The sequence below is a fragment of the Phascolarctos cinereus genome, unplaced genomic scaffold (assembly GCF_003287225.1).
Source record: "Phascolarctos cinereus isolate Bilbo 61053 unplaced genomic scaffold, phaCin_HiC Scaffold_2;HRSCAF=192, whole genome shotgun sequence".
NCBI classification, from domain to species: domain Eukaryota; kingdom Metazoa; phylum Chordata; class Mammalia; order Diprotodontia; family Phascolarctidae; genus Phascolarctos; species Phascolarctos cinereus.
This window is the reverse complement of record NW_027555625.1, coordinates 228,266,514-228,284,550: the sequence shown is the minus strand read 5'-3', so window position 1 is coordinate 228,284,550 and position 18,037 is coordinate 228,266,514. Positions and strand designations below refer to the sequence as shown.

Genomic DNA, 18,037 nt, shown 5'->3' with positions numbered 1-18,037 from the left:
TCAAAGATTAGGAAACTGTGACTTCAAGGTCACAGAAGAGTTTCATAGTAGATCCAGGACCATGGGACGACAGGACTTAGAGCTGGAAGGGACCTTAGAGATCAACTAGTCAGCCCACTGATACAGTGAGGAGAAAAAGTACTGGTTCTGGAGTTGGAGGGCCTGAGTTCAAATGCCACTTCTGATGCTTACTACCTGTGGGGTCCCAATTGGGAAAAAGCCATAAAATACAGTAGTAAGTGAGAAGGCATAAAAACTTAAACTCTGTGAAAAGTGGAAGCCCAAACATGGTGACCTGTTTACAATCATAACTTAGATACTGAGTCATAACTTAAGATACTATGACCTATGAAAATCATAATAAGAATATGTCACCCATATGTGACTGGTATATGATCCATACACAAACTTATATTTGGGCATAACATTGGCTTGACTCCCAAGCTCATTACTAAGCAGAAAACCAAAAATACCCACCAATCAGTAGTGATGCATGATCTAGCTCCTCCTGCCTTTGTCTGTTTTCTATAAGCACCACGGGGATTTTGGGGTTCTTAGCCAGGATTCCCTGACTGGTGTGGCTGCCACCCCAGACTGAGAATGACTAATATTTTGGCAGGGATCCATCATACTGCCCCAAATGTAAGTAATCCAAATTGATTAAACTACTACCTATAATCAATCTGGAGCTCTTTGGCCTCTTCCTTTGGTATACAAAGACTACCCCACAATTAGGGGAGAAGTACAGGGTTCCCTACGTGGGGGAGTTCTGGACCTTACACAACCTATATAATTTAGCAGTTTCTTCCGTTGTATAATGAGAGAATCAGACTCGGTGGCCTTTGGAGTTTCTTCTATCATTATATCTATGATCCTACGATCTTTTCAATCAATCAACAAGCATTTATTAAGGGCCTACTATGTGCCAGGCATTGTGCCAAGCAGCGAGGATGCAAAGACAAAATGAAACAACAAAGAAGTTTGCATTCTATTGGGAGAGTCAACATGTACTTACGTAGATACATATAAAATGAATACGAGTGTAGCATTATCAGGCTGGTATGGTGCACAGGATTATTCAACCACTCCTATTTGCCCCCTTCACCCTACTACTGACTCATTGCCTAGGCTCTTTCCTGGTATAAATACTCTTTCTTTTCTCTAGAGAGTTGTAGTAAAAGAATATATCATTCTCTCTCCATTTTTTTGTCTGAATTTTTTTTTTAGTTGTGGGATATCCAGTTTGAAATGTCCAATAGTGTTGCAAAATTGGAGCTCAGGAGAAAGACTGGGTCTGGATGTACAGCTCTGAGACTCACTGCATAGAAATAGCAACTAAACTCATGAGAGTTGATGAGGAAAAGAGTAGAGAAAGAGAAAATTGGAGATCCCAGGGCAGAGCCTTAGAGTATTACCAAGAATAGAAGACATGACATGGATCTAGCAAAGGAAACTAAGAAGGCGTGATCTTATGATCTCATGTTCCTATGAAGTGACTTTCCCAAACTCAAACAGATAGTAAGTAGCAGAGCCAAACCCAGTCCTCTTTTCATGAACTCTGAGGCTCTTTCCAGCTGATGGCTTATTCCAAATTCTTATCCAGTACTGGCATTTTATAACTTAATGTATAAATCCTGATGTCCAAACTTCATGCATCAAGGCCTCCCTTTTTAACAACAACAACAAACAACAACAAAGGTTTTTCCACTTTTAAAATGAAATGTAATTTATTTTTCAATTAAAAAGCATTTATTTTCTCTTCACCTAACCTCCCTTCTTCCCCACTGAAAAAAAAAAATTTAAAAAGCAAAAAACCTCTCGTAATTGTTAAATATGCTTAGTCAAGCAAAACAAATTAGGCCACTGCCCATGTCCAAAACTATGTGCCTCATCTTGCTTATCAAGTCCATCACCTCCCTCTCAGGAAGAAGGCAACATTCTTCATCATCAATCCTCTGGAATAATGTTTGGTCATTGCCTGGATAAGTCTTTCAAAGCTGTTCATTTGTTCAATGGTGGTGTTATTAGGATTGTACTAGAGCTAGTTGATTGTTAAATTTTCAGTGTGAGCCTTTACACAATCAGAAATCAGCCAAGGCTACAAATTGATTTTTTTTTTGTTGATTGAAGAAAGTGATGGAGAAAATGGAACTGTGTGGTGCATTTTCAGAAAACTAATTGTTAAACATTTATTAGCATACTCCTGGTGTTACTGTAGAAATTATTCTGGTTTTGCTCATTCATTCTGTATCAGTGCATACAAATCTTCCCATTTCCCTAAAACTGTCCATTCCATAATTCCTTTTAGCACAATAGTATTCTATTACATTTATACACTGTACTTTATTCAGCCATTTCCCAATTGATGGACATCCACTAAGTTTCCAATTCTTTTGCCATCCCCAAAAAGACTGATTATAAATATCTTCATAAATATTGGTCTTTTCCCTCTTTTATCTCTTTGGAGTATAGGCCTAGTGTTAGTATTGCTGTGTCAAACTGAGGTATGCACAATTTAGTACATTTTGGGACATAGTTCCATATTATTTCCAAAATGGCTGGACTGATTCACAACTACACCAATAGTGCATTAATTTGCCTGTTTTCCCTAAACCCATAAAAACAATAGTAGCAGTCATGATTTTCAATAAGGTTGCCATAATTAGAAGAGATAAACAGAGAAATTACATTATGCTTAAAGGTATCCTATACAATAAATCAAAATCAATACTCAATGTATATCTGTATTTCAGTCTTTTTTCCGTCATATCTGAGTCTTCATGACCCCTATATGGGTTTTCTTGGCAAAGATACTAGAGTGTTTTGCCATTTCCTTCTCCAGCTCATTTTATAGATGAGGAACCTGAGGCAAGCAGGTTTAAGTGACTTGCCCAGGGTCACATATCCGAGGACAGATTTGATCTCAGGGAAGATGAGACTCCAGGACCAGCACTCTCTCTACTATACCAACCTAGCTGTAAATATCTGTAAATATGTATATGTACATATATATGTACCTAAACTAAATGGCATAGTAATTAAAAACTTAAAGGAAAAGCTCAATTAATTATGTGGAGAGGTAGACAATAAAACTATTGTCAGACCTAGACAAATCTAACCAAAAATAAACAAGAAAGAAATTTAGGACCTAAGTAGAATTTTAGAAAAGTAAGATATCTCTAGTGATTATGGAATGGAAATAGAAATTATCAACAATTCCCCAGATGGGCCTGGCATCTTAACAAAAACTGGCCACTTTTCTTAAAGCAATCTACTAAAATAATTTTCTTGGTTTAATTTATTCAATAGTGTTAATAACATTGTAATTTTATAACAGCATACAAACAAATCTTAAACTCCTGATAAAAATAATGTAAACAATCACTAAATTCCATTTAGAATCACTACATGCATCATAGAAACAGACATAGAAGGAAACTTTGAGGTAATCAAATCCAACTTCCACATTTTGCAGTTAAGGAAACTGAGGCCCAGAGAGTTGAAATGACTTGCCCAAAGTGACATAGGTAGGTAGTAAGTGGCAGAAGAGGACTTTAACTTATCTCCTCTGACTCGAAATCCAGCACTGTCAATTCTACTGGTTTCCAAAAGCAAAGGAGAAAAAACAGTGGTGAACTTGCCACTACTTTCCTGAACCCTCAACTCTGCCAGCCAAGCCTGGGAACCTCCTTAGTGGAGGAGAGATGGGAGAGAGGTCTTTAATGGGTACTGTAGGTTGGTACTCCAGTATTTGATTGCCAGAGTCTTTCTTGGAGCCCCTGTATTTATGTAGGCAACAGGGGCTGAAGCCCCACTCAGTGCAGGGTGGAGGTAATGGGAAGACATCAGATCAACATTAGTTTCTACTTTTGGCCAAGTGCTGGACCTCCGAGAAGGGGAAGATGGGGTTTACTTGGAGAGTCACTGAGGCAGTGAGATGGAGAAAGGGAGGCAAAAGAGAATTATCCCCTGTAGCCCAGGATGTGCTGGAGCCAGCTCATATATGCTCTAGAAAGCTGATTGTTAAATTTTCAATGTGATCATTTATGCCTCAAAAATGGGCAAACCTACAAATCAGGGTTTGATTTATCATTTTATGGGTTGTCTAGACTTAGGAAAATGATGGAGAAAAATGTTAATAATGCAAATTAAACTTTAAAGTATGTCATTGTATAACATTTTCTTTTTCGGAGGACTGGTTGTTAAAGATTTACCAACACACCTCTGTTTGCATACTTGTGCCCACTGTCCCCCACCCATCATGGTATGATCCCCTTCTGTCACCTCCTACTAGCTGGAGCAAATTTGAATTCCCTGTGATATTCTTGCTTTTGTTGACTTTGGAATTTTGTTTTCTTTCAAAAAAAAAAAGTTAAAAAAAAGTTGATGTAGTCAAGCTAAAGTCATACTTGACAATATCCAATAACATTGGCAACTATTCCTACTCTCCGTAGGTCTTTCATTACCCTCCACCTCCACCGGAGCATGCCCTATAGTTCGGAAAACTTTTTCTAAAATCCTTCGAAGCTCTGACATTATGTGGTTCTATGAGCCTACGATTCATAGGGCCAAGGACAGTTTTATTGTTGTCAACATCGACGACTTTTGCTTTTGAAAAGTCTATTTAACTCTTTGCTGTGCCTGAATATGTGTGTATAAATATACTGTGGATGACAGATAAATAGATAGATACAGATATTATAACTAATAAACTTCTCAGCTCTGGACAAGATTAGAACCCAGGTCTTGAACAATAATATCACACATTTGAGGGTGTAAAGATCAGGGAGAGCTGGGGGTAAAATTCAGGCTGCCCCTCTAAATATTAAATTCAGACCTTTCCCTTTGGTTGGGTTATTATTCTGAGCGTGCTTCCTCCTGTCCATGAATCCAGGCAATAGGGTGGGGTTGGGTAAGGAGGATGTCCCCCTCCTGTCTCCCTCAGACCTTCACCCCTCTCCACCTCCCCCCCCCACCTCACCCTCACACAGCCAGTCCTTTGTTTTCCTGGGTCTGGGCCCCCCGGCAATAAAAGCTCAGGACCTGTGTCTCTCATCCTGGGTGCAGGTTGGACTCTCACCTCCACACCCCAGTCTGTCCCTGTCCCTCCCTGCCTGCTGGGTCCCAGGGTTGTCTCTCTCCCCAGATCCAGGTGCAAGGCAAGCTGTAAAAGCCCTCCTAAGTTCCAGCTTCCCGGCTGTTACTATGGCTACAGCGACAGTCCCCTGCAGATCTGTTTCCCTAAGAGACTGGTTACAATTTAACATCCCCACCCACATTAGCCCTGATTAAGAGAATCAATAAGATAACACAGGCCACTGGGCCCTCCCTGGGCCGGTTGTCCCTCCCTCCTTCCCTCCCGACTGGCCCCACTCTCAGGCTGCCTCAGTTCTCCACTCAGCTTTGGGGTCGGTCCCCAGTATATGTGCCCAACCAGCAGGCGGGGAGATGGTCAGTGTAAATATGCCGATAGGGGCCAGTGTGGACAACCCTTATGGTGAGTACGTCCCAGGGCTGGCCGCCATCTTCCCTTCACAACCTTCCCTCTGGGGGTGGGCGGGGTGAGTGACTGTTTTTCCTCTCTCCCTCTCTGGGTCTTGGGATCCTGAACCGGGGCAGAGGGTGGAAGTCAGTGCCGAATTAGGGGGTAAGTGGAGCCCAGTGGCCTAGAACTGGGAGAAGTCCTGCACAAAGCAGTTGGCAGGAAGGCGGTCTCTGCAGGGCTGGCCACTGGGCCTGGGGGATCAAAGGTGGCTGCCGGACGTGAAGTTGTGACTGGCTCCAGACACCCCAGATATTCCCGGTCCAGAAGCAGGTGCCTGAGTTGTGACTTTCCCCCTCTTAGGTTGGGGCCTTTCCTGGGCCTTGCTGCCCCCTAGTCCCGGCAGTGAGCCGGGCCATGGGCTTGGCTCCAAAGGAGGGCCTGAGTGTGGGAAGTGGTGGTACATGGCCCCCAGCTTCTGTTGCCTCCAGGGGCTGGGTATGCACACTTCCATCGCTAAGTCATAGATTCAGAGCTGGAAGGGATTCCAGAGGTCACCTAGTCCAACATCCTAATTTTATGGATGAGGAAACTGAGGCCCAGAGAAATAAACTGATTTACCCTAGGTCACAATAACCATGTCCCGATTGAGCATTTTACTTTCCTTAGACTGGACAGTTTCCCTTAATAAAGTTATAAAATGTTAGAGCTTGACGGGACTTTATTATGCAGAATGTTAAGATTTGAAGCGGCCCCGGAATATAGAAGGTTGTGAGTTGGAACAGGCCTCAGAACATAGAGCGTCAAATGGGGAAGGGCTTTTAGAATATAGACTGCTGAAAGCTAGTAGGGCCTTTAGAACAGAGAATGTTCATTCTGGAAGGAACTTTAGATATCATTTAGTCCATCGATTGTTTTTGCAGAGGAGGGAACTGAGACCCAGAGCTCACAAAGTCCTGGGCAACTTCTAGGACTAGACCCTAGGTCTATGGGTCCCCAATTTCTAAATTCATGGAAGGGAGGGAAGCAAGAGGGGGAGAGAAAAGGATTATTTGAGCAAAGCTGACTTTTTGTGTGTGATTCCTTCCCCCTGCCCCACTGGGACCATCTGGGGCTTTGTCTTCTGGGCTCGATTCACAGACCAAAGCCACCCTGGGAGGTTTTTTAAAATATAAACACCTGAACTTCCTGGCCACTCCTAACTCCCTCTTCCCACTGTCCCAGGTTATAGAGGGGGAAAGTAAGGTGAACAGACTGGAGCACCCTGTAGAGTCTGGCATGAAGCTGCTCAATCTGGACCAGAAGATAGACCCCAGCCTGGGCTTGCATATTTCCCCCTTTCCACATCCCACCCCCATTCTGCTAGAGGTGTTATCCAGTTATCTGTTCTATTCTCTGAGTTGACCTGATAAAGGAGGTGTCAGATGGTTGATCTTTAAACTGAGAATGTCCCAAAAGCCCTTCAAGAATTTTCACTGAACTTTTAGAAATGTTTGTGTGGGCTACAGCATCTCAACAGTTATTACATTTTAAAATGGCGTTAAAGATTTCATCAAGTACATAACCTTGGATGCCGAGCTCAGCAAATCAGGGTTCAAGTCCCACTTCTGACATATACTTAAAATTGGGCAAGATGCTTAAACTTTCAGTGGTCTAGAGAGCTCTCCAACCCATCTCACTTATAGAGAAGGTGTCAACCTGCATTGGCAGAAGGAGCTTTTCTCATTGGGAGCTCCCAACAGCAATGAAATCGCAGGTCTGCCCCCTATCCCTATCTATCCCTGCATATAACTGGAAAAAAGAGATTTACAGGCCATGCAACTGAGTAATATGGCTGCCCTTAGGTGTGTTTGAAATGTTAAAAGACCCAATAGGAAGCCTCCCATATGTTCGGTAGATCCCCTGTGGAGGATTTGTGGGAGTACCTGAACAAAAAAACAAGAATCAGGAAGGATGAGAAAATGTGATTAGATTGTGCAACACTCTCAAGGAGGGAATATGCAATAAAGGATCATTCAAAGGACAAATTGTTAGAGCTCAAAGCACCTTTAGAACAAATGAGTGGCAGAGCTGGAAGAGACCTCCATTAATCTATTGTACATCTAGTAAGTGTTCCATAAGTGCCAGCCACTATTCTAGGGGCTGGGGATACCCTAAAATCTGAGGGTCCCTGACCCCCAAGAGCTTACATTCTACTAGGGAAGGAGTGCAACATTTCTGCATGCATACAGTTAAGAAAAACCATTTTTGTCTTGTCATTTCTACCACATCTCTGGAACCTGTCACTTTCTCTCTACTCATGCCTACAGTCCAGATCACCCTACCTCAGCTCTTCCATTCCAGTAGAGCCTTTACACAGCCGCCAAAGTGATTTTCCTTAAGGGTTGGTCAGACCATGCCACTCCCCTACTCAATAAACTACAGTAGCATCCTATTGACTGTAGGATCAAATACCATTTCATGTTTATCTATTTCTATATTTTACATTAGCTTTACAATGCCTATAATTAGTAGTGTGTTAACAGTGTGTAATTTATAAATAAGTATATCAATCAATGAACAAACATTTCTTAAGTACCTATTAAGTGCCAGGAACTGGGGATATAAAAAGTAGCAAAAGATGGTTCCTACCCTCAAGGAGATTACAATCTAATAGGGGAGACAACATGCAAATTATAATAATTAACAGAGGGATGGTACTAGAATTAGGAGGGGTTGGGAAAGGCTTTCTTAAAAAGATGGGATTTAAGTTGGGACTTACAGGAGGCCATTGAGGTCAGTAGGTAGAGTTGAGGAGGGAGAGCATTCTAGGCATGGGGATCAGTCAGAGAAAATGCCTGGAACTGAGAGAGAACAGCCAGGATGCTCCAGCGTCTTTGGATTGCAGAGTACAAGTTGGGAAGTAAGGTATAAGAAGACTGGAAAGGTAGGAGGGGCTGGGTTATGAAGAGTTTTGAATGTCAAATAGGATTTTGTATTTGATCCTGACCACAGGGAGACACTGGAGTCTATTGAGTGTAGGGGGAGTGGTTGAAGTGACATGACCAGGCCTGTGCTTTAGGAAAATCACTTTGGTGGCTGAATGGAGGATGGATTGGAGTAGGGAGAGACTTGGGGCAGGCAGAGCCACCAGCAGACTATTGCAATAGTTCAGGTGATGAGGGCCTGTGCTAAAATGGCAGTGGTGTCAGAAGAGAGGAGGGGGCCTATATAAGAGATGTTGCAAAGATGAAATCAATGGGCCTTGGTAACAGACTGACCATGAGGGAAGAGAAGGGGGTGGAGGATTTATATAATAACATCTACATATTGGGGGTGCATCCTTAAGCATTTTTTACTAATAGAACTGTTCAGTCAAAAAGAGTTTAGAAACCAGTGCTCTAGAGAATTTTCCTCACTTCCCTAGAACCTGGAGATCCCTAGCTAGACACGGATTTGGGGCTTGAGCTATGAGCCATGTGCTATGTTGTATCCATAGGTTGGAAGTTTGGCCTCTTCTCCCTCTGAGGGAGAAGGTTGATTAAAGTCTAGGCTTGCATCTAAATAACTTCCTTTCACAAACTGTCAGAGCTAAAAAAGAGCCTAGAACATAAATGGTCAGAACTGCATATTCTATGGATATCTGGGTAGCAGATCTACAAAGTGAGAGTTAAATGCTACAGCCAGTAGAGTGCTGGGCCTGGAGTCACAAAAACCTGAGTTCAAATCCTGAGCTGGAAGAGACATTTAAGGTCATCTACTTCAATATCTTCATTTCACAGATGAAGAACTGAGGCCAAAAGAAGGTTAAATATCTTTCTCAGGATCACAAGAGATAGTAAATATTTGAGGCAAGATTTGAACCTAGGTCTTCCTAACCCCACATCTAGCATTCTGTTTTAGTAAGTACTTACTACATGTTTTCCCTATTGCTCTCTCTCTGTGTCTTGGTTTCAGTATGTCTATCTCTCTCAATCTGTCTATCTGTTTATCTGGCTGTCTATCCAGTAATCTGTTTGTCTTACATCTATCCATGCATCTATCATGCATGCTGTAGTTCTGTGATTTTATGATAATGACAAAGGAGAGACCAGGATGGGGTGCTCTAGGAAAGTGTAAGGAAGGAAGGATCATTTTTACCTGGACTAGCAGAGAAGAGGAATAGGATCAGAGAAGGCTTCATGGAGGAGGTGAAACTTCACCTGAGAGGTAAAGTAAGAGAAATGTTTCAGTAAGTGAAGATAACGAGGGAATTCAGTACTTTTTCATGAATAGGAGCTAACTGAGGCAAATGGGATGGCAGGACAATAGTGGAGAGCAGCCAATAGTTCCAATCAATTCAACTATATAGGGTGCCCCAAAAGTCTTAGTGAAGTTTTAAATTTTTTTCGGAGGCAATCAGGGCTAAGTGACTTACCCAGGGTCACATAGCCAGTGTCTGAGGCCAGATTTTAACTCAGGTCCTCCTGACTCCAGGGCCTGACCCACTGTGCCACCTAGATGACTAGTTTTAACTTTTGTTGACTTACAACCACACTACAATTTTTGGGATACATATATAGAGTGTATGAAAGAGAATAATATAAAATAATGCAGAAAAAGTAGTTTGGAATGGATAGAGGAAAACAGAATGGTACAGAAGAAAGGGTGCTGGCTTTGGAGACAGAGGACTCTGGATCCAAATCCTCCCTCTGCCCCTTACTATCTGTGTGACTTTGGGTAGGTCACATTGCCACCTGTCCCTCAGTTTCTTTATCGGCAAAATGGAGCCTCTGTAGTCCCTTCCAGTGCTAGATCTGTGAATCTGTGGGCCTTTAGCTCAACCAAGAGTTTATATTTTGTCCCATGGGAAACCTGGGAGCCAATAAGGCTTTGGAATGATATGGTTCTACTCATGCCTTAGATTATTTTGGCAGTCCTGTCACTTTGTCCTGGCAGACCAGTTAGGAGGTTTTTATTATATATATATATATATATTTTATATATATATATATTTTATATATATATATATTTTATATATATATATGTGTGTGTGTATACACACACACACACACATACATACATACATAGATATATGCATACGCACATACACATATATATATATATACATATGTGGTCACAAACTAGGTTGGTGACGTTAAAAAAAAATAGAGGCAATGTGGGAGATGTTCTGGAAATAGGAAGGGCAAGATTTGAGAAGTGGGATAGTGAGGGAGAAAAAGCAAATGTGATTAAGGTTTCCAGCCTCAGGAGACTTGGGAGGATTGTGGTACCATCAACAGAAATAGAAGCAATCAGGGTCCTAATACTGGATAATTGCGACTTGTGTCATTTCACTTCTCTTATCTGTAAGATGGGAATAATATCCCTTCCCTTCCTATCTCACAATGTTATCTGGATCAGAGGAGACCTATGAAAGCATTTTATAACTAGAAAGTGCTATGGCTAGAAAAGCCCTGGGGTGGGGGTGGGGGGGATATGAGAACGAGAATGTCTTGGCTCCTTTTGTAAAGGATGGGAGGATAAAAGAGATGCTGAGTCTAGGAAGCTCTATTTAATCCTAGCAAAGAAAGTGTTGGACATATGAAAGAAGAGAGGCAGAGTCCAGCCACCTTCCTAACCAGGCTGAACCCATTCCCAGGAAGCCAGGCCAATCACTCTGTCAATCAACAAGCATTTATTAAGTGCTTACTATGTAGCAGGCACTGTACTAAGTGCTAAGGCTCTAAAGCAAGGCAGACAGTTTTTGCTCTCAAGGAGCTCACAGTCTAATGGGGGAGACAACACGTATGTACAAATTATGTATGTACCGTGTACCTATTATGTAGTGTGTACAAACAAGATATATCCAAGATCAACTGAAGATAATCAGCACGGCAAAGGTACCAGCATGAAGGAGGACTGGCAAAGGTTTCTTGTAGGAGGCAGGATTTTATTTTATTTATCTATTTGTTTGTTTGTTGGTTTGTTTTTACCTTGTATATTAAGCACTGTAGAAGGAGGGATTTTAGCTGGGACTTGAAGAAAGGTAGCCAGAGAAGCTAAGGTATGGAGATGAAGAGAGAGAGAGAGAGAGAGAGAGAAAATTCCGGGAATGGAGGAGAGCTAGTGAAAGTGCATGGAGCTGGGAGATGGGAGTGTCTTATTTGAGGAACAGCAAGAAAACAAGAAAGTTGAAAAAGAAATGCTGAAATCATAGGATTTAAAAATGAAGAGCATCTAAGATCATCTAGTCCAGATCCTCATTTTACAGATGAGGCCAAAAAAAGATGAAGTCACTGGCCCCCAAACACATGCAGGCTATGTAGCCTAGCCAGTAGTCCAATCAAAATTCTCTAATGTAATTCCAGTAGGCATGAACAGTACATGTGCACTGTTTCTTTTTAGAAAACAAAATTTCCTGCAAAAAGGATCAATAGAAATGAAACCTCATGTACACAAAAGGTATATTTTTTTCAAACCTCACTCAAAGGACACATTTCATAAGAGAATTTAAAAATTTTAAAAATTAATAAAAGTGAAATACTCCCATCTTCGAGGAACTTACATTCTATAGGGTTGCAGAGGACATGTCCACAAATAAGTATATAAGAAACATGAGAGGAGGGAGTTGAAAGTTAAAAGGATGAGAATTTGTCTATTGCTCTGTCTGTGTATCTGTCTCAGTGCATCTAAATCATTCAATCAGTCTGTCTATCTATCCATCAGTCTGTCTGTACATCTGTCCGTCCGTCTGTCCATCCATCCGTCTGTCTGTCCATCCATCTGTCTGTCTATCAGTCATGCTGCCTCTCCAGCTCTAGTTCTATCATTCTGTGATAATGGATCAGCCCCTTGGCTGTTTCACAAGCAAGACACTTTATCTCTCATTTCCAGGCATTTTCTCAGGCTGTCCCCCTGTTTTGGGAATGTTCTCCCTCCTCTACTCTGCCTACTGACCTCACTGGTTTCCTTTAAGTCCCATCTTAAATCCCATTTTTTTAAGAAAGCCTTTCCCAACCCCTCTTAATTCTAGTACCATCTCTTTGTTAATTATTTCCTATTTATCCTGTATATAGCTTATTTGCATGTATTTATTTGCATGTTGTCTCCTCCTTTCTTCCACTCTAATTATGTATGCATAGATAAGAGTAACCGTTGTCTGGTCTTGTCATTTCTTTCAGAGGGCCCCAGAGTATAGAAAGTTGAGAGTTGGAAGAGACAGATATGGAAGGGCCTGTAGAACATAGACTGCTGAAAGCTGGTAAGGCCTTTAGAACAGAGAACGTTCATGCTGGAAGGAACTTTATATATCATTTAGTCCAGTCAATTGTTTTTACAGAGAAGGGAACTGAGAGATGCAGAGCTCACAAAGTTCTGGATAACTTCTAGGACTGGACCCCAGGACTGAGGACCCTCAATTCCTGAATTCATTCTCAGTAATGTGACCGGACCACCTCTTTGCTCAACCGTGGCCTACGAGATGCCTTTTACATCATTGCTCCCAAGCATGTCACCTGACCTGCTAAAATTGATACCTGCTAAAGGTCTTTCCATTGCTCATTATGCCACCAGTATTGCCATTAATTAGATCAGTGGCCTGGGGCAAGTCGATTTTGAGGCTCATTTGAGTTTCTGCGGCTTACTAGCTATGTGAACTTAAACCAATCACATAACCTCTATTTACCTCAGTTTCCTCAACTATAAAATGGGGGAAATAACAGCACCTCCTTTGAGGAATTGTTATGAGAATCAAATGAGATAATATTTTTAAAGCACTTAGCACCGTGCCTGGGATATAGTAGGTACTATATAAATTCCTCTTCCCCCTCTCTTTCATTTGCAAAAAGGAAATTAATAACATCTGATCTAGGTACCTCAATGGGGCTGTCATCAAACTCAGAAGAGAAAGTGGGCATGATAATAACAACTCACATCTCTATGCCACTTCAAAAAGCTCTTTCCTCACAACTTTGGGAGATAGGTATAGTACAAGCAATATTATCCTCATTGTGCGGATGGGGGATCAAGGGTCTCAGACAGGTTAAGTGACTTGCCCAGAGCCCCATAGGACCCTTAGGATGCGGTCTGTGCCAGTTTCATCTCCAGACAGGTCTGTGATTAGGGTGGAGCCCAGGGCTGGCAGAAGATCATAGGACAATAAGATTATAAATCTACAGCTGAAAGGGACCTCAAAGGCCATGTAGTCTAACATCCCCAGATTACTGAACAAGGAGTTAGAAGGCGGCTGAAGCCTGCAGCCTTCTAAGTATGGCCTGGCCAGGTTTTCCCTCTCTTGTCTCCCCAGGCTACTCCTCTAGGTAAACATCAGTCCTCGGTGCAGACAGGCCACTGTTTGAGCCTCTGTCTGCAGCGGAGCCTGCCAAGTCTGAGGCCACTAGGGTGGGGATGACCTCCCAGGCCCCGGAAAAGGGGAGCCCACTGGGCAGCAGCAGTTACAGAGGCGAGAGCTAGAGAAGGGGCCGTTTAAGAGTTATCCAAACACTCTCGGGTAGGAGACAGCGAAATGGGGAGAAATTAGTCTGTGTTAGAGAAGAGCTGATGGCATGTTCCTTGGGCCCTTGTTATCCAGGACCTACAAGGAAGCCCTGGACAGAAAAGGGACAGGAGGAAATTGTGGAGTAGATAAGAGACAAAGGGCATTTTATGAACTTCCTCTTGCCTATCATCTTCTTCAAAATCTCTCTCCCCCCTGCCCCATCTTATAGAATCTTATAATGTCACAAGAGACTTTAGGACATAGAATGTCAGAGCTGGAAGGCCTTAGAACAAAGAAGATAGACTGTGTGTCCTAGGGTGTTATATTTTATTGAAGGACCCAGGGACACTAAAACAGCATAAAGATTTTTGGCTAAATTAGCACGAGGATAGGGGTGGAGGTGAGGAGGATTAGATATTTCTAGGACTTTCTTCCTACAACTGGTAAAATCATGCTGTAGCCAACTTGGGGCAGAGGTCCCAGAGTCTTTAAATGCATCCTCCCTTAACAGAAACCTAGAAACAAGTCCCCATCCTGATAGCCCTCCTCCCCAATTTGTGACTCCTTCCTCTCCTGCTTTGAGTATCTCTCCATGACAGACTTTGATCAAAACACAATAGCCCCTTTCTTTCTCCAGCCCCTCTTACTACAGGCTGATATGATTCCAATGAAAAAATTAGTCATTTTTCATCTTCCAGCTAACAGAGTGCCTTTCAACCTGGGCTTTGTAGAGACAAATGCCTTAATGACAAATAGTCACTTTGGTCTTGGGAATTTAGGGAAGCAGATATAAGCTAAATAATAGAAGAATTTCCTAGAAATCAGAGCTGCCCAATAATGGAACGGGCTTTTTATCAGGTAGAGAACTTCAAGCAAAGAGGTTGGATAAGTGAATACTTGGGGTATTATAAAGAAAATTCCTATTTCAGCTCAAAATTTGACTAGATGCCTTCTGAGGTCCCTTCTAAATCCAGATACTTCTAAATATTTTCAAATATTCAAATACTTGCCCATCTTGTGCTGCTCTGGTTCACATCCTCTATATTCTGATGTTCCCTATTTACTTTCCCCTGACATCTGAGCATCTCAGGCAGCTGAGTTAAAATTGGCTTCAGACAGTAGCTGGGTGACCCACTCAAACTGCCTCAATTTCCTCATCTGTAAAATATGAATACTGGTAGTACCCACCTCCCAGGCTTGTTATGAGGATAAAGTGTGATAGTATTTGTAAGGTGCTTTGCTAACCTTAAAGCACCACATAAATGCTTTTTGTTTGTTCAGTTGTGTCCAACTCTTCATGACCCCATTTAGGGTTTTCTTGGCAAAGATACTGCAGTGGTTTGTCATTTCTTTCTCCAGTTCATTTTACACATGAGGAAACTGAGGTAAACAGGGTAGACTTGCCCAGGGTCACACAGCTGGTAAGTGTCTCAGGCCAGAGTTGAACTCAGGAAGATGAGTCTTCCTGATTCCAAGTCCTTCACTCTATCCACTGTGATCCCTAGCTGCCCCTAAATGGTAACAGTCATCATTATTTGAAAAGTACACAGGCTTTATTTCTTTCTCTCACAATATGACCATCCCACCTTTTCCATTCATATTTTGTATGTATATATACGTATATGTATATGTGTGTGTATATGTGTGTGTGTATATCTATATCTATCTATCTATCTATCTTTCTATCTATCTATATACATATATATACATATATATTTGCTGACATGTTTTACTCCAACTGTCTTTTAAAATTCCTCATTTAAAATGTGTTACAAACTGCTCACACTCCCAGTGACCCAATCTGGGTGATATTCATTTTTAATTATTCAGAAACTGTATTGTTCAATGACTTTGAGGTCCTTCAAACAACTTTGAAATATTATAATTCTTCTAAAACATTTTTCTTGATAACTTTTTACATCCCCATTATTTTTTCATCGCCATTATTGAATACATTCCTCCCTCCTCCCCTACCTAGCTGGCTGAGTGTTCCTGGAAGTACCCCCTTAAATCAGTACCCCCAATCCCTCTTCCCTAGGCTGCCCAGACTGAAGGACCAGAGCTGCCTCCCTATCTCATGAGATCACCACACCCCTAGATTGCTGGCCCTAGTTTAAACCCTTTGTCCCGACTTGGACAAACTGTAGCCTGAAACAATAGCTCATCTACAACTCAATGAGATGTTAATTCTACTATCTGAGGGCTGCTGAATGAGGAAGGGATTTTTTTTTGCCCCCGAATGGGAGGGGAAGAATGGAAGACTGCTGTGAGTCGTGGTAGCATTAAGATTTGCAAACACTTTACATGTTTTCTCTTTTGATCCTCACAACAACCCGTGAGGTGGGTGCTACTTGTTCAGTTGTTTTTCAGTCTTGTCTGACTTTTTGTGACCCCATTTGGGGTTTTCTTGACACAGATACTGGAGTGGTTTGCCATTTCCTTCTCCAGCTCATTTTACAGTTGAGGAAATTGAGGCAAATAGGGTTAAGTGACTTGCCCAGGGTCACACAGCTAGTAAGTGTCTGAGGCCGGACTTGAACTCAGAAAAATGAGTCTTCCTAATACAAGGCCCTCCCTGCAATCTATCCATTGTGTCACCTAGCTGCCCTAGGTGCTACTCTTAACCTATTAACAATAGAGAGAAGGGAATAAGCATTTATATAGCACCTACCGTGTGTCAAGCAAGGTGCTAAGTGCTTTACAAATATAGTCTCATTTGATCCTCACATCAACCCTTCCAGGTAGGTGCTATTATTATTATGGAGAAACTGAGGCAAACACAAGTTAAGTGGTGGTGCCCAAGGTCACACAGGAAGTATCTGAGCCTAGATTTGAACTCAGATCTTCCTGACTCCAGGTCCAGTGTTCTGTCCACTGTACCACTTAACACTTATTATTACCTCATCTTATATATGAGGAAACTGAAGCAGTCAGGGGTTAAGTGACTTGCCCATTGTTACACAACTAAGTGTGTGAGGCATGATTCAAATGCTTCTCTTTCTGAGCATTACAAGTCCAGCACTTTAAACATTGCCTAGGAAAAGAATAGAAAAGAAAGCAAAATAAAGGGTTTAGGGAGTAGAGAAAAAACAGGTTCTGGAGGTTGGGAGTGGAAGGAGGTATCTCTAGTCTGAGGCGAGACTAGCTATTTGTTGAGAGTGAATCTTGAAGCTTACATATCTGGGATAGAACATGAAATGTCATAATTAGATGATACCTTAGAAACTACCTAGTCCATCCTGCTCATGTTATGGAGGTGGAAAGTAAGGCCCAAGAGAGGACAATTGACTTGGCCAAGGTCATATGAGTTAGCAGATGGAGCACTGAAACCTGCCTCCTTATACCTGTCCAGTGCCAATTCTACTACATAACCTATTTGTTCATCAATCATGAAACTGGAAGAATCTAATTCTACCTTTTTTGGTGCCATTCCCAGGGCAGAGTGGATGGAGGGGAGTTCTTTGTTGTCAGTATTTCCCAAGGAAGCCTTTCTGATCAATCAGTCAATGAAGGAGCATTTATTAAGGCCTAGGGGTGTATAGGGTGTTTGGGGAGGTCTAGCACCTCTGGTGTGAGGGCTTGCTGTGTCCTTTTCAGGCCTACTCATCCACCTTTGGTGTCCATCTTCACCCAGCTCTCATCTGTGGCTCTAAGAAGCCATAGCATGTGCAGGGGCCACACTCCTAAAACCACCTCAGCAGATTGGCTAACCCAGAAGCAGGTGGTGCTGTGAAGCACCTAGAGCTTGGTCAGACATTAAAGACTCCAAGGTCATCCACTGCATCCTGGATCATCACCAGTCACCCTGACTTTTGTCTTGCTAGCAACGGAAGAGAGGGTAAAGCCAATGATTTTGTACAACTCTGCCTCACTTAAAAACAATTCCCTAAGGAGTCTACTTGTCCTCTTCCAAAACAAAGGTTGGAGAAGGCCTGAGAGTCATTGAACATACAATGACAAAAATGAAACAATCTCTACCCCCGAGGAGTTGACATTCTATGGAATGAAACCTAATCTTTTTTCTGTGATAGAGCTCTCCCAACTTTCTTACTTATCTTTAGCCAATGTGTCTACACATTACTTCTTTGCCACCTAAA

General features: G+C 42.1%; 1 long non-coding RNA gene across 1 annotated transcript in view; it reads right to left on the bottom strand.

Moving 5' to 3' along the window:
- LOC110206605 (uncharacterized) overlaps positions 1 to 18,037 on the bottom strand; it is a 41,922-nt gene that overhangs the window by 10,337 nt on the left and 13,548 nt on the right. The window contains exon 2 of the long non-coding RNA XR_002323970.2: positions 9,602 to 9,663. This is a non-coding gene — a long non-coding RNA (uncharacterized LOC110206605). The remainder of the gene's footprint in view (positions 1 to 9,601; positions 9,664 to 18,037) is intronic.